Below are 13,464 nucleotides of genomic sequence, written 5' to 3' on the forward strand. Positions count from 1 at the left end.
AACAAGCTGCGCAAGGCTGCCAAAGTTGTTTTATGGTGAAACCATCCACGTCACGGGCTTGGTGCATCTTGGGCCAAACTTTTTGTCCGTGTCACGGAAACAATGCGGACTCTACTTTCTCAAAATTTATTTTATAAAATCTTACAGGAACAACTCTGCATTGCGGACTTGTTTCCCAATGATAACTCCACAAATTTTAATTGAAGTTTGACTTGTCTGAAAAATCCAATTGATGTAGGGGTGTTTTGAGTATTTTGGGGGTATATTTTATGTTGATTGGTACTCAAACACCGTTTAATCTAATAAAAAACCCAACACTTAATTAGAATAAATTTTTTTGCATGCTCTCCCTTCTCTCTAGATTCTCTCTCTAATTGAAACCTCTATTGGAGAACTTCAAGCTCCAAGGGTGAAGACCAAATCCTTAAAGTTTCTTCATCAAATATCTTGTTTTTCTTCATATTAAATTATGGTAGTTCATCCTTGAAATTTCTTTCATTCAAAAATCCATTCCAAAGACTTTTCAAAAAGGGTTTTCAAACTCCAACTTTTCTATCTTCGACTCTAAGCATGGGTCTTTTCATGAAGATGTTTTAATGGATGAAATATGTTATTTTCAATGTTAGTTGGTGATTGTAATTTCAAAACCCCAATGTATGCATAATATCAAGTTTTTGCTTATAAAGTGGGTTTGTTGATTTTGAATAGATAATGTTGGAGTTGTATTTATTTATGTTGTATTGTGAATATCTACTACCTTTTATTATGTATTATTATGAGGATTTTATGAAGCATTGCGAAAAGGTGTCTAATGCTTGGATGAAGGGTAAGTTGGTTCATGTTGTTTATTTCTTATTAAAGTAATGTTGAGTGGTATGGTATACCTTTTGTGGCGGTGTTTACTTGAAGTATTTGAATATATGTATGAATATGTGTATTTTGATTATGGCCTTAATGGCATAGTGTGTGAAGTGAGGAGATGATTATGGTGTATATGCATGATATTTGTTAGGAAGTTGGAAATGTGTATCTTGAAGAGGTCATGTCTAAATGATGTATTTGTATATGTGAAGCAAGCTAGTGTATGAATTATGATGAATGTGGATATGAGCATGTCTAGAATTTAATGTTATGGATTATGGTGATTATGTGAAAGGTATGCTCACAAGTATTCACAAACACACTTAGAATGTGTGAATGAAGTTGATGAATGAAAATGCGGGATTGTAGGGTAGATACTCTTCGTGAGTAGAGATGAAGTCTCTAGACCATTTCCTACTATTCCTAAAAAACTGTAGTAATGAAAAAGGGGAATTTTAGGGTGAACACTCTTCGTGATTTGAGATGTAGTGTTTAGTAGCAACCTCATTATTTCCAAGAGCTTTGTAAGATACTTGGAGGTTGGATATCCTTTGTGAGTTGAGATGTGGTGTTCAAAAGTAACCTCTAGGGATAAGTACCCTTCGTTAGTTGAGATGTGGTGCTAAATAGCTATCTGTTAACCTATAATTAATGAGTGTTTAAGACTCTGTGGGGGAGTTATGCTTAGCACCGAGAGGATTTGAAGGCGTGGGTACACTTCGTGAGTAGAGATGTTGTATCCAATGTAACTCTTGAGATGAGTGCTCCTCGTTAGTAGAGAATGAGTTACTTAGAAGCAATCTCCTTATCCCTTAACTATGCGCCCACATCGGTGTAGCTATTGGAAAAATCCATGTAAAGGCTTAAGATGATGACCCTACCTTAGGCAAGTGGGTATCCCTCATCCGGTAGGGGTTAATATCAGGATTCCATGTCTAGATCTCATGGTCTATGTCGATTAAATCTAGCCCCCACAAATGAATGTAATGAACTAAGTCTTCTAAAGGGTGTACCACTTAGGGTAGGTTGTGGAATGGGATGCTATTTATCCATTGCAAAAGTAGGAATTTGGAGGGAGTCTGTGTGTCCTTATAATGAATGAATGGGTCATTATTGGATGCAAATGAAGTAATGTGACTTTATGTCTAATGTTAAGGAATAATGTCAATGTTATGTCTTGTATGATTAAAGCTATGTATATGATGAATGTGATGTGCCTAGTCTAGGGGAATTCCTAAGGAGCGATAAGGTGGGAATAATAGTATATGATGCTACTTTCACATTGCACTAAGTGTAACTTGGGGGTTATCTTGGAGGATCGTCCTTATGTGAAGTTCTTAAATGCATGTATGTTCTTCTAGTATCTTAGTAATGAATGTTGACTTGTGAAATGAGATGAAGTATGCTTATCTTTGGTAGTCTTAAGGATACTTGGGTGTGTATTGAAGAGATTGTATGAGACATTTCATCATGTCTCACCTAAGTGAATTTTAGGATAACTTGGGATAGGAAGAGTCTATATGATAATTGAGTTCACTGTGAAGCATGATCTTATGTTTAAATTATGAGAATTTTACCCTATGTGCTAAATCATGATTTATATGTTGTTTTGTGACTTTATTCATGAAGGTTTTACTAAATTTGCATGAAAGATTTATTCAATTAAAATGTCCCCTGTTGCATGTTTTTGCATAATAGCCATACTTCATACAAAGTTTGTACTAACCTTATACTTTTCTATACTCTATAAGTATAGGTTGAAGGAAAGTGAAGGTTCCTCGAAGGCAAATCTTGGGAAGTTGAATCTCTCACGACTTGGTATGTCCTCATATATTCGAGGCATAGTCTATGTTTATTTACTTTCGTCTTTAAGACTTGTATAAGACTTATTATGCATTTCTTTCAATGTAAAGGGTCGTGACCTTAAGATATTTAAGATGTGTCTTTAAGGTTGCTTGTAATGATGAGACTTATTCCTTAGCTTTTATAAAAGAAGTTTCTTATTATATTGTTGTCAAATGTTTTAATTCCATTCTACTTTCACACTTATGTAATGAAGGATATATAAGAGGCTTGTACAAGACCTCCTAAGGGTCAAGTACTCCTTGTGACGACTCAAGAGTTCCCTCTTCTTCTAGGATGTACTTGCGTGTCATTACAATAATATGGGACAACTCCTATAGACTCTGTTAGCAACAACAGAGTCACCCACCGGGGTAGAAATCGAAAACGGTTCAACCAAGACATCAGGAAGTACATCAAATTTCATAGCCACTAAAGGACTCACAAAAGAGTGGCACCGGGATGTAGTAATGCATAAATATTAATTGAAAATACTTGCAAAATACCGGTAACAAAATCGGGAGAACCCTCTTGATAACCCCTAGACTTGAGAGCATAAAAATGGTTTTTCTTAGGAGCATCGAAACTAACACAACTTGCTTGTGCTTGATTACCCTCATTTCCATGATTCTTGGACACGGGAAAATCCCTAACCATATGACCACTCGTTCCATTACCGAAACAATTATTCATACCCATTAAACACTTGCCCACATGCTTCTTACCACATTTAGTACAAAGTGGAACCCCACTTGGTGAACCACCACCTTTCCCTCCTTGGGACCTAGGGGTAAACATCCTATCCTTCCGAACATTTGGAATATTAGAAGAGACTTGGTTGGAGAATCTCTTCTTAAACTTTGTCTTGTCTTGAATCTCAAACTTAACCTTATAATTACCTCCATCACGAGGCCTTCTTTCTTAAACTCCCTATTCTTCCTCTTGAGACAACTCTCCTCAACTTGTTGAGCATGCACCATTAAACGAGAAATGTCCATGTTGTCATGAAGCATTGTCGCAGGACACTTTTCTTCAAGTTTATAGGACACACCCATCATAAAATGACTCATTCCATCTCTAGGATTGGACACCAAATAAGAGGCATATTTGGACAACTTAGTGAATTTCAAAAAAGTATTCTTGCACACTCATACCTCCTTTTCAGAGGTTGATGAACTCTTCCACTTTTGCCTCTCTTTTTCCTCAGGAAAAAACCTATCAAGAAATTACGTCTTAAAGACTTCCCAGTCTATGGGACGTGCTCTCAAAGCCCTATTGCCTCTCTATTACATGTACCTAGTTTGGGCCACATCCTTGAGTTTATAGGAAGCTAGCTTGACCTTCTTATTTGAACTCACCCCTATAGCATACAAAATCTTATAAACCTCATCAATAAAGTCTTGGGGTCTTCATCCACCTCAGACCCAAAAAACATGAGAGGATTCATCCTTTAGAAGTCCCTCAAGTGAGAATCCATGGTACTAGTATTTTGGTTCACACGGGGTGCAACTTCCCCGTTTGCTTGAGCCGCCATAGATTGAGATTGAGTAGCTATGGCTTGAGCTTGAGTAGTTATGTCTTGATCCAAGTTGATGAAAGCCATCCTTATCTCTCCATCGGTCATAGACAGAGGATTGACCAAACCTTGGTTACCTAGAGAAGATTTTTCTTGAGGGGAGGAACTCCCGCATTAGCAGTCTCCTCTTCAAATCTCCTTGTAAATGTCCTTCTAGTAGTTATAGCCTATATCCACAAGAAAAGGGTTAGAATAAAAGGACACATAGATTTAAGACTCTTGAGGCACAACTTAAGAATACCAAAAGAAGTGAGAATTTCCTAAGCATCACATAGGCTCTCATTCATAAGTGTGGTGCGCTACACAATTATGAACAAGAATCTACATAGATGTTGTTTAGTGAGAAATCATTTCTATGATTATTTAACCTTGCGCTCTAATACCAAATTTTTCACGACCGCGGAGCATCCCCTAAACGTAATTGATGTCTTCATCCTCTTAGAGGCCTAAAACAAATTCTTATCATACATCGTCACATTTCATAGGTAAAAAAATACACAAAAATTAAAACTTTACATATGAAGTTTACCTAGACTTCTCATATATCGAAATTAGTCTACATCATCTCATACATAACCATCTATCATAGGAGTAAAAGATTGGGGCATAGCCCTTAAAATATTACAATAAGTCTCATACGAGAATACAAAATAGTCTTTACAATATAGGAAATGAACAATGTCTTTAGACTAATCAAATAATACGAACTAGAATGGTAAGCTTCGTCCTCGGACTTGAGGACTCACAAACTTGGGAATCTATTCAAGCTTCTTGAAATCTGGCCTTGAAACTCTTCAATAGCCCGAACCTACATTATTGTAGAAATAGAGAGAATATGGGTAAGTACAAACCATATGTACCAAGTATAAAGACATATGCAAGTAAAACATTTAGAAACATGCTAAAAAGGACATTTGGTTTATAAGCATGCTAGGTTAACTCAAAAGACTTTATGCACATTCCAAGAATATAGCCAAGTCCAAAACATAACAACAATAAGACATTTTCATATTACATGTTCATGAGCAACATCATAGTAAAACTATAAACAACATTTGATAAATACATTACAAGACCTCACCCATAGTAGCACAATGCCTATATAAAGCGCATAACCCCACAGAAACTAAGTCAACTAGTAAAGAGACCACAAGCATTTTCCTTACATCATATAGCATCATAATAAGTGTACATAATCTCATACATGTCAATCTTGACAACCAACATGTATAACAAGTGAATTCAACATCATATGAGACTAACATTATATACAATAAACTTTAATAATTTCATTCATAACATATGTGTATAAAGAAACCATCCTAAGAATCCCCTCAGGGTCTACATGTGAAATGTATAGATAAAGTTCCAATCCCTTACCTACACTAATGCACCCCTAAAGTCATCCTAGTTATTATGCATATTTTTACTTTCACTCATTCATTTTACATCTGAAAAACATCTCCATAACCGACAATAGACCATGTGAGCTAACTTCGAATGTGGTGTCAACCCCTCACATCGAAAGAGGGCATCCTATTTGCCAAGGTAGGACATATACAACATAATATCATCTATGTGAATCCACTAGCTAGGTTTTCCTATGGGGGTACATAGTTAAGAAACTAGGAGATTGTTACTAGAAACTCTGTTTATGATAATTTGCATCGTAGTTTCCATCTCACGAGACACCTGGTGAATGTACCTTCCTCATTGGAAGAGATACCTCTCACTGTCAAATTCACTGGGTGCTAAGCTACTTATTCCCTTTTTGAAGTATCTTATGGTCTTTGTTAACATTATTTTATATCATAGGTCTTAGGAGACTAACCCCTTGTATAACATTATCATATCTCTTAGGTTCTACAATGAGAACTTCTTTTCTTCACAACCCAACATTAAGTGAGAACATTACATCATACTTATGGCAATAAGATGCATATAGGAATCACCTTCGATCCCTCATGATATCATTATCTCACAATTCATCACATTCACAACTGATATACCGTGGTTTCACGATATTTTTAATGCTTTTTCCTTAAGTTTAGTGTGTGTCCAAAAGCCTTTTTTGTCTTAATTATTATGTAAGTTTCTCTTTATTTTGTAGGAAATCTTTCTAAAGATGAACGTGGAGGTTTTCGAGCAAGAAATGCAGAAAAGTTACAACCTACGAAGCTTGTGACAGTCTGTCGTGCCTGTGACGGTCCGTAGGTGGCATCGTAGTGAAGATGCTGAAGGAAGATGGGGAAGTCTGACAAAGTATGGGGTTACGAAGTGCGTGACGGACCATCGTAGCCATGACGGTCCATCCTGCTGGTTCGTTGTGATGATCAAAGAAGTAGTTCTAGTATCCAAATTCCAAGAGTTCAAGTGTTAGGGAACGAAGACCCTCGACAGACCGTTGTGCCTGTGACGATCCGTCATACATGCCATCGAGGGTAATGAAGAGAGCAAAAAAAAAATTTGCAAAGTATGGGACGACGGAGTCCATGACGGCCCGTCGTGACCACGATGATCCGTCGCGAGGTCCGTCGACCCTACCGCGTTTTGACAGATTTCCAGCAATTAGAGTCCTTCTTTTATTAGGTTTTTGATTTTTTATAAATAGTAGAAAAAACCTCATTTTTGGGGTTAGACTCTCATATAGTTAGACTCTCATATAATTAGACTCTCATACAGTTAGTCTCTTGGTTATTAGACAGTTTTATGTTATATTCTTTGTGAGGAGATTATTTTGATTATTACACTTTGGGTTGTTACACTTTTCTCTGGAGTTGATTGTTGGTAATTTTGTCGATTAATCAAGTAAATCTCTGGATTTTTTTTCTCATTGAAGTAAGTGCATGAATTCTTATATCATATATATGAATATTGTAATTATGACTATGCGTAACTAAACTCCATAACAAGGGTTGTGAGAACCATGGCTGAATAATAAGATAAAATCTAACTAAAATAACAATTTTAGAATAGTGTCTTGCATGTATTGATAATTCTTTCGCTTAGAAGTCTTTTAAACGGATGGCCAACGTTAGAACTCGCCTTAATGCTACTTGCAAGATCAAGGAGGTTGATAATAGGAAAAGAATTAACAACATAGATTTAGTGTATACTATCTAATAGGCTAGTATTGATTGGTACAATGTAATAACTTAGTCAAATATCAAATACAATGCTTAATATGAGGTAAAGGTAAAGGTTAGTATAGCAACACACGTAGCCGGACCAAGGTGCAGAGTGAAATTTTCTAGATGCCGGACCAAAGATTTAGAAATACATAACTGATCACTTTGCATGAAAGATACTAGGAAAGAATTGTCAAAGTTAGAATTATCAAGTTAGGAACCTGTGGGGAACACGTAAACCATAGTTACTTTTATTAATTGATAAAACTCAAACATTTGAATCTGTTAGTTGTCTCCTTTAATTTAGATAGTTATTTTCATTCATTTAGAAATAAAGATTCCGTTTATTGTCTTTGTTTTACAAGGAAATAATTGACTAAATAGTAGTAATAATAGATTAAAGTTAAGTCTGAACTATTTTCCTCTTGGGAACAATCCTAACCTCATTAGTTGGATTCTTTACTTGATACGACCGATTTACTTCTTATTTGAGAAGTAAGTTTGAGAGTATCAAATTTTGGCTCCGTTTCCTGAAAAAGTAGATTTTAGATTAACTTATACTTATTACTATAGCTTAGTCGACATTTTATTAACTTTACTTTGTTTATTTTTTTTATTCTTGCAGAACTATCTTCCTTGTATGCCAAATACACGAAGAGGAAGAGAACCTTTTTTTTCCCTACGATCACAAATTAGAGCGTACACTACACAACATGAATCGAAACTTAGGTATTAATGATGATAATCCAAACCAGAACATCCCAGCTCTGGTTGATGTTCATTGTCAGTTGTTACCCGATGCTCCGGGTGAAAACTAACAGAGGGGACAAAATCCCGCTCCACGGCCCCAAGAATACTACAAAGGCTATGACAATATGGAAGACTCCGATGGGCCCCTTGTCTTGCCCCCTCTACCACCAGGCCACACTTTTGTGGTAACTAGTATCCTGAATGCAAATGTTCACTGCCAGAGGTTTGTTTACAGGGCTACCTTTTGAGGATCCACATGCCTATATAGCTAAGGTAAGGGCACTGTGTAAAAGCTGTGTAGGGAGGCCTGACTTGGACTTGAATGTAATAGGGCTAAGAGTGTTTCCTCTCTCACTGAGGGGAGATGCTGATATTTGGTTCCCTGAGCTCCCTTGTAACTTAATTTTCACTTGGAACCAACTAAGGGACGTTTTCTTAGCACGCTACTACCCGGTCTCCACGAAACTAAACCACAAAGACAGAGTGAACAACTTTGTAGCACTACCAGGAGAGTCAGTTAGTAGTTCTTGGGATAGATTCACCTCGTTTTTGAGAAGCATCCCAAATCACCGCATAGATGATGAGTCACTAAAGGAATACTTCTATCAGGGACAGGATGATAATAATAAAGTAGTGTTGGATACTCTAGTGGGTGGTTGTTATGGAGTGTCCTTATGTTGAGATTGCTGAAAAGATAGAGAAAATCTCCCGGAATAATAACTCTTGGAGTACTAGAAACTCAGATACTGGAGAAATACCTTCGCAGTACAATCCACTCACAACTCAGCCAGAGATGATATTCTTGAAGAGATGGCTCCGACGAGAACTGAGCTTGGGTTGGTATTAAAACATATCACTGGGGGTGCATAATAGAAACATGCAGTTATCTACTTGTCTAAACCACCACCACCAAATGATGAATGCTATTATGCGGAGAATTCCTATGCGATAAATGAGAAGACAGGGAAGTTCTGATCGATTGCCCAAGGCTCAAATCAGGAGAATTGGCGCCAAGGTCAAAGAAACAAAGGTCGGATCTATAATAACTATAATTGTGAGGGTCATTATGTCCGAGATGGAAAATACAACCGAGACAACAACTTCAACAGGGGTAACTTTGGTAACATAAATGATAGGAATGGGCCCTATGTCCCTCCTCAAAATCATAAAGTTACTCCTAGGGATGGGGGAGATAGTATCGCGCGAGTTGAGGATATGTTGCACAAAACGATGAAGAGGTTTGATGCTAATGATGAGCACATGAAAGAGCTAAGGAGTGATTTAGCGGGTATTGGGCAGAAAGTCGATACACATGTAATATCAATTAAGAAGATTGACTTACAAATGTCCTAATTATCTGCGACTGTGAAAACACGGCAACTGGGCATACTTCCTAGCAACACTATCCAAAATCCAAAACAACACTGTATGTCAATCACTACTCGGGGTGGTAAGCAGACCATTTACCCACCTATACCGTCTAAGGAGAAAAAGGTAATAAAAGATAATGATAAGGTGAAAGAGGGTAGTGGTGAAGTAGAAGATAACACTGGAAAAGATGCTGAAGTACCTATAAAGGTAATTCCCATGCCTAAACCCCCCCTTTCCTCAGAGATTAGTGAAAAAGACCGAGGATGGTAAATATCGGCGTTTTATAACAATGTTGAAGCAGCTTTCTATCAATGTCCCTTTGGTAGAAGCTCTAGAACAAATGCCTCGTTATGCCAAGTTTATGAAATATCTGGTTACAAAGAAAAAATTGGTCAATTTCAAGGGTGATGATAGAATGTAGCATTGTAGTGCTATTGCTACAAGATCTCTCGTACAAAAGAATGAAGATCCGGGTGCGTTCACTATTCCTTGTACAGTAGGGTCATTACATTTTGCGAAAGCATTATGTGATCTGGGGGCAAGCATAAATCTCATTCCCCTCTCGATTTAGAAGAAGTTGGGTTTGGGTGACCCAAAGCCCACTACCATGCGGCTATTTCTGGCCGATCGAACAGTGAAAAGGCCTATAGGGATACTCCACGATAAGCTAGTAAAAGTGGAGTCGTTCATATTTCCGGCAAATTTTGTTATTCTTGATTATGAAGTCAATTTTGAAGTGCCTATTATTCTTGGGAGGCCATTCCTTGCTACGGGTAGACCCTTAGTTGATATGGAAAAGGGGCAGATGAAATTTCGGTTGAACAATGAAGAAGCGACCTTCAACAATTGTAGGTCCATGAGGTAGAGTGGTGAGCTCCAATCAGTATCTGCTATATCCTACAAAGAAAAAAATGAAGAAGGATTATGACCTAAAAAGTGAAAAACGAGAGTTTATGGTTGGAGATTTGGTGATTTTAGACAATTCTAGGTTGCGTTGGCTCCCGGGCAAGCTCAAGTCCAAATGGACTGGCCCTTACTTTATTACCCAATTATTCCCTCATGGAGCAGTTGAGTTAGAAACCAAAGAGGGAGTGCGGTTTAAGGTGAATGGAGAACGAATAAAACTCTATTTTGGGCATACTGAATCGGCAAATGAAGTGATCGAGGCATACCATCTTGATGAAGGCTGAGTAATCAAGTGTCCTTAGTCGTGCCGCGACGTTAAATCAGGCGCTTGTTGGGAGGCAACCCAACACTTATAGTTTTTCTTTCTAGTAATGGTAGCATTTTCTACTAATGGGTTTTAAATTTGCAGGCACATCACCAGGAAATTTTGTAGAAAATCACTCCGCAGCAGTCACTGATGGAACCATCGACGGCCCATCACGAACGCGATGGACCGTCGCATGAATCCGTCGTGCCAGGTACGTCTTTCAGTTATTTTCAAAACTAGGGCACACGCGATGGAACCAATGATGGACCGTCGCAATTGCGATGGACCGTCGTCGAGGACTCGTTGCATCATTAATGAGCATACTCGACCCGACCCGACTGGAATCTTCTAAATTGACAGTCCTGGGGGCAAGGCTAATTCATAAGCTACCTTCCCCACGCGCTTCAGAACTTCGAAGGGACCAATATACCTCGGACTAAGCTTATCTCGCTTACCAAACCGCATCACCCCTTTCATGGGTGAAACCTTCAGCAAGACTTGCTCACCTTCCATAAACTCCATGTCTCTAACTTTCCGATCTGCATATTCCTTCTGCCTACTTTGAGCCGCTAAAATCTTTTCTTGAATGCATTTCACTTTGTCTAAGGATTCCCTCAGAAGGTGGGTACCCCAAGGTCTAACCTCAAATGCATCAAACCACCCAATGAAAGACCTACATCTTCTCCCATACAGTGCCTCAAATGGGGCCATATCGATACTTTAGTGATAGCTATTGTTGTATGAGAACTCCGCTAAGGGTAAGAAGTTATCCCAATGGCCTCCAAATTCTATTACACATGCGCGAAGCATATCTTCCAACACTTGGATCGTTCGCTCAGACTGACCATCAGTCTGAGGGTGAAATGTGGTACTAAGATCCAACCTAGTACCCAATTCCGCATGCAATGTTTTCCAAAACATAGAAGTAAACTGCGTACCTCTATCTGATATAATGGAAAGTGGAACTCCATGCAATCGCACAACTTCCAAAATGTATAGTTTGGCTAACTTCTCTGCATTGTAAGTCACCTTGACCGGAATGAAGTGAGCAGACTTAGTTAACCTATCAACAATTACCCAAATGGAGTCATACTTACCCAATGTCTTTGGAAGACCAACCACGAAGTCCATTGCAATTCTCTTCCACTTCCATTCAGGAATGGGCATTCTCTGAAGTGTTCCACCGGGCCTCTGGTGTTCATACTTTACTTGCTGACAATTTGGACATTTGGCAACGAAATCTACAATGCCGCGCTTCATTCCACTCCACCAAAAGTGTTGCTTTAGGTCACCGTACATCTTGGTTGCACTAGGATGTATAGAATATCCGAAACTATGAGCCTCTATGAGAATAGTGTGGATCAAATCATCAACACGGGGCACACATGCCCTTCCCTTAATTCTCAAAACACCTTCCTCATCCATTATTGCTTCTTTAGCCTCTCCTTGCAACACCATATCCCGAATTCGGCTTAGTTTCTCATCGTCAAACTGTTTTCCCTTGATCTTGTCAAGAAAAGAAGATCTCACCTCCACACTGGCCAGAAATCCTCCCTTCTCATTTACTTCTAACCTCATAAAGTCGTTAGCCAGAGTCTGAATCTCTCTAGCCAATGGGAGTCTAGAAACTTGTAAGTGGGCTAAACTACCCATGCTCCCTGCTTTTCTACTTAAGGCGTCTGCCACAACATTAGCCTTTCCCGGATGATACAAGATAGTGATGTCGTAGTCCTTCAGTATTTCCATCCATCTCCTCTGTCTCAAGTTCAAATCTTTCTGAGTAAAGACGTACTGTAGGCTACGATGATCCGTGTAGACTTCACACTTAACCCCATATAAATGATGTCTCCATTGCTTTAATGCAAACACTACCGCAGCCAACTCTAAATCATGGGTCGGATAGTTATGTTCATGCACCTTTAATTGCCTCGAAGCATAAGCAATTACATTCTTCTCTTGCATTAGTACTGCACCCAAACCCGAATAGGATGCATCACAATAGACAATGAAATTCTTACCTTCCACGGGCAAGGTGAGAATTGGTGCAGTAGTCAACAAAGTCTTGAGCTTCTGAAAGCTTTCTTCACACTCGTCTGACCATACGAATGGAACACTCTATTTAGTCAAGCTTGTCAATTGGGAAGCAATAGAAGAGAACCCCTTGACAAATCGGCGGTAGTAGCTAGCTAAACCAACAAAGCTCCTTACTTCTGACACATTAGTAGGTCTTACCCAATTCCTCACTGTTTCAATCTTAGATGGATCCACCATCACTCCATCCTTAGAAACCACGTGTCCCAAGAAGGACACTGAATCTAGCCAAAACTCACACTTGGAGAATTTGGCATAAAGCTTTTTCTCCCTCAACATTTCCAATACAATTCTCAAGTGCTCCTCATGTTCCTTCTTTCTCTTTGAGTATACCAATATATCATTGATGAATACGATGACAAAGAGATCCAGATATGGCTTAAAAATCCCATTCATCAAGCTCATGAAAGCAGCAGGGGCATTCGTAAGCCCAAAAGACATTACTAAGAACTCATAATGCCCATACCTGGTCTGAAAAGCAGTCTTGGGCACATCCGTTGCCCGTATTTTCAATTGATGGTAACTAGATCTCAAGTCAATTTTTGAGAAAGTACAAGCACCTTGTAACTGATCGAACAAATCATCGATGTGAGGAAGAGGATACTTGTTCTTAACTGTTACCTTATTCAGTT

Source organism: Solanum lycopersicum, chromosome 7 (assembly GCF_036512215.1).
Source record: "Solanum lycopersicum chromosome 7, SLM_r2.1".
Classification (NCBI taxonomy): Eukaryota; Viridiplantae; Streptophyta; class Magnoliopsida; order Solanales; family Solanaceae; genus Solanum; species Solanum lycopersicum.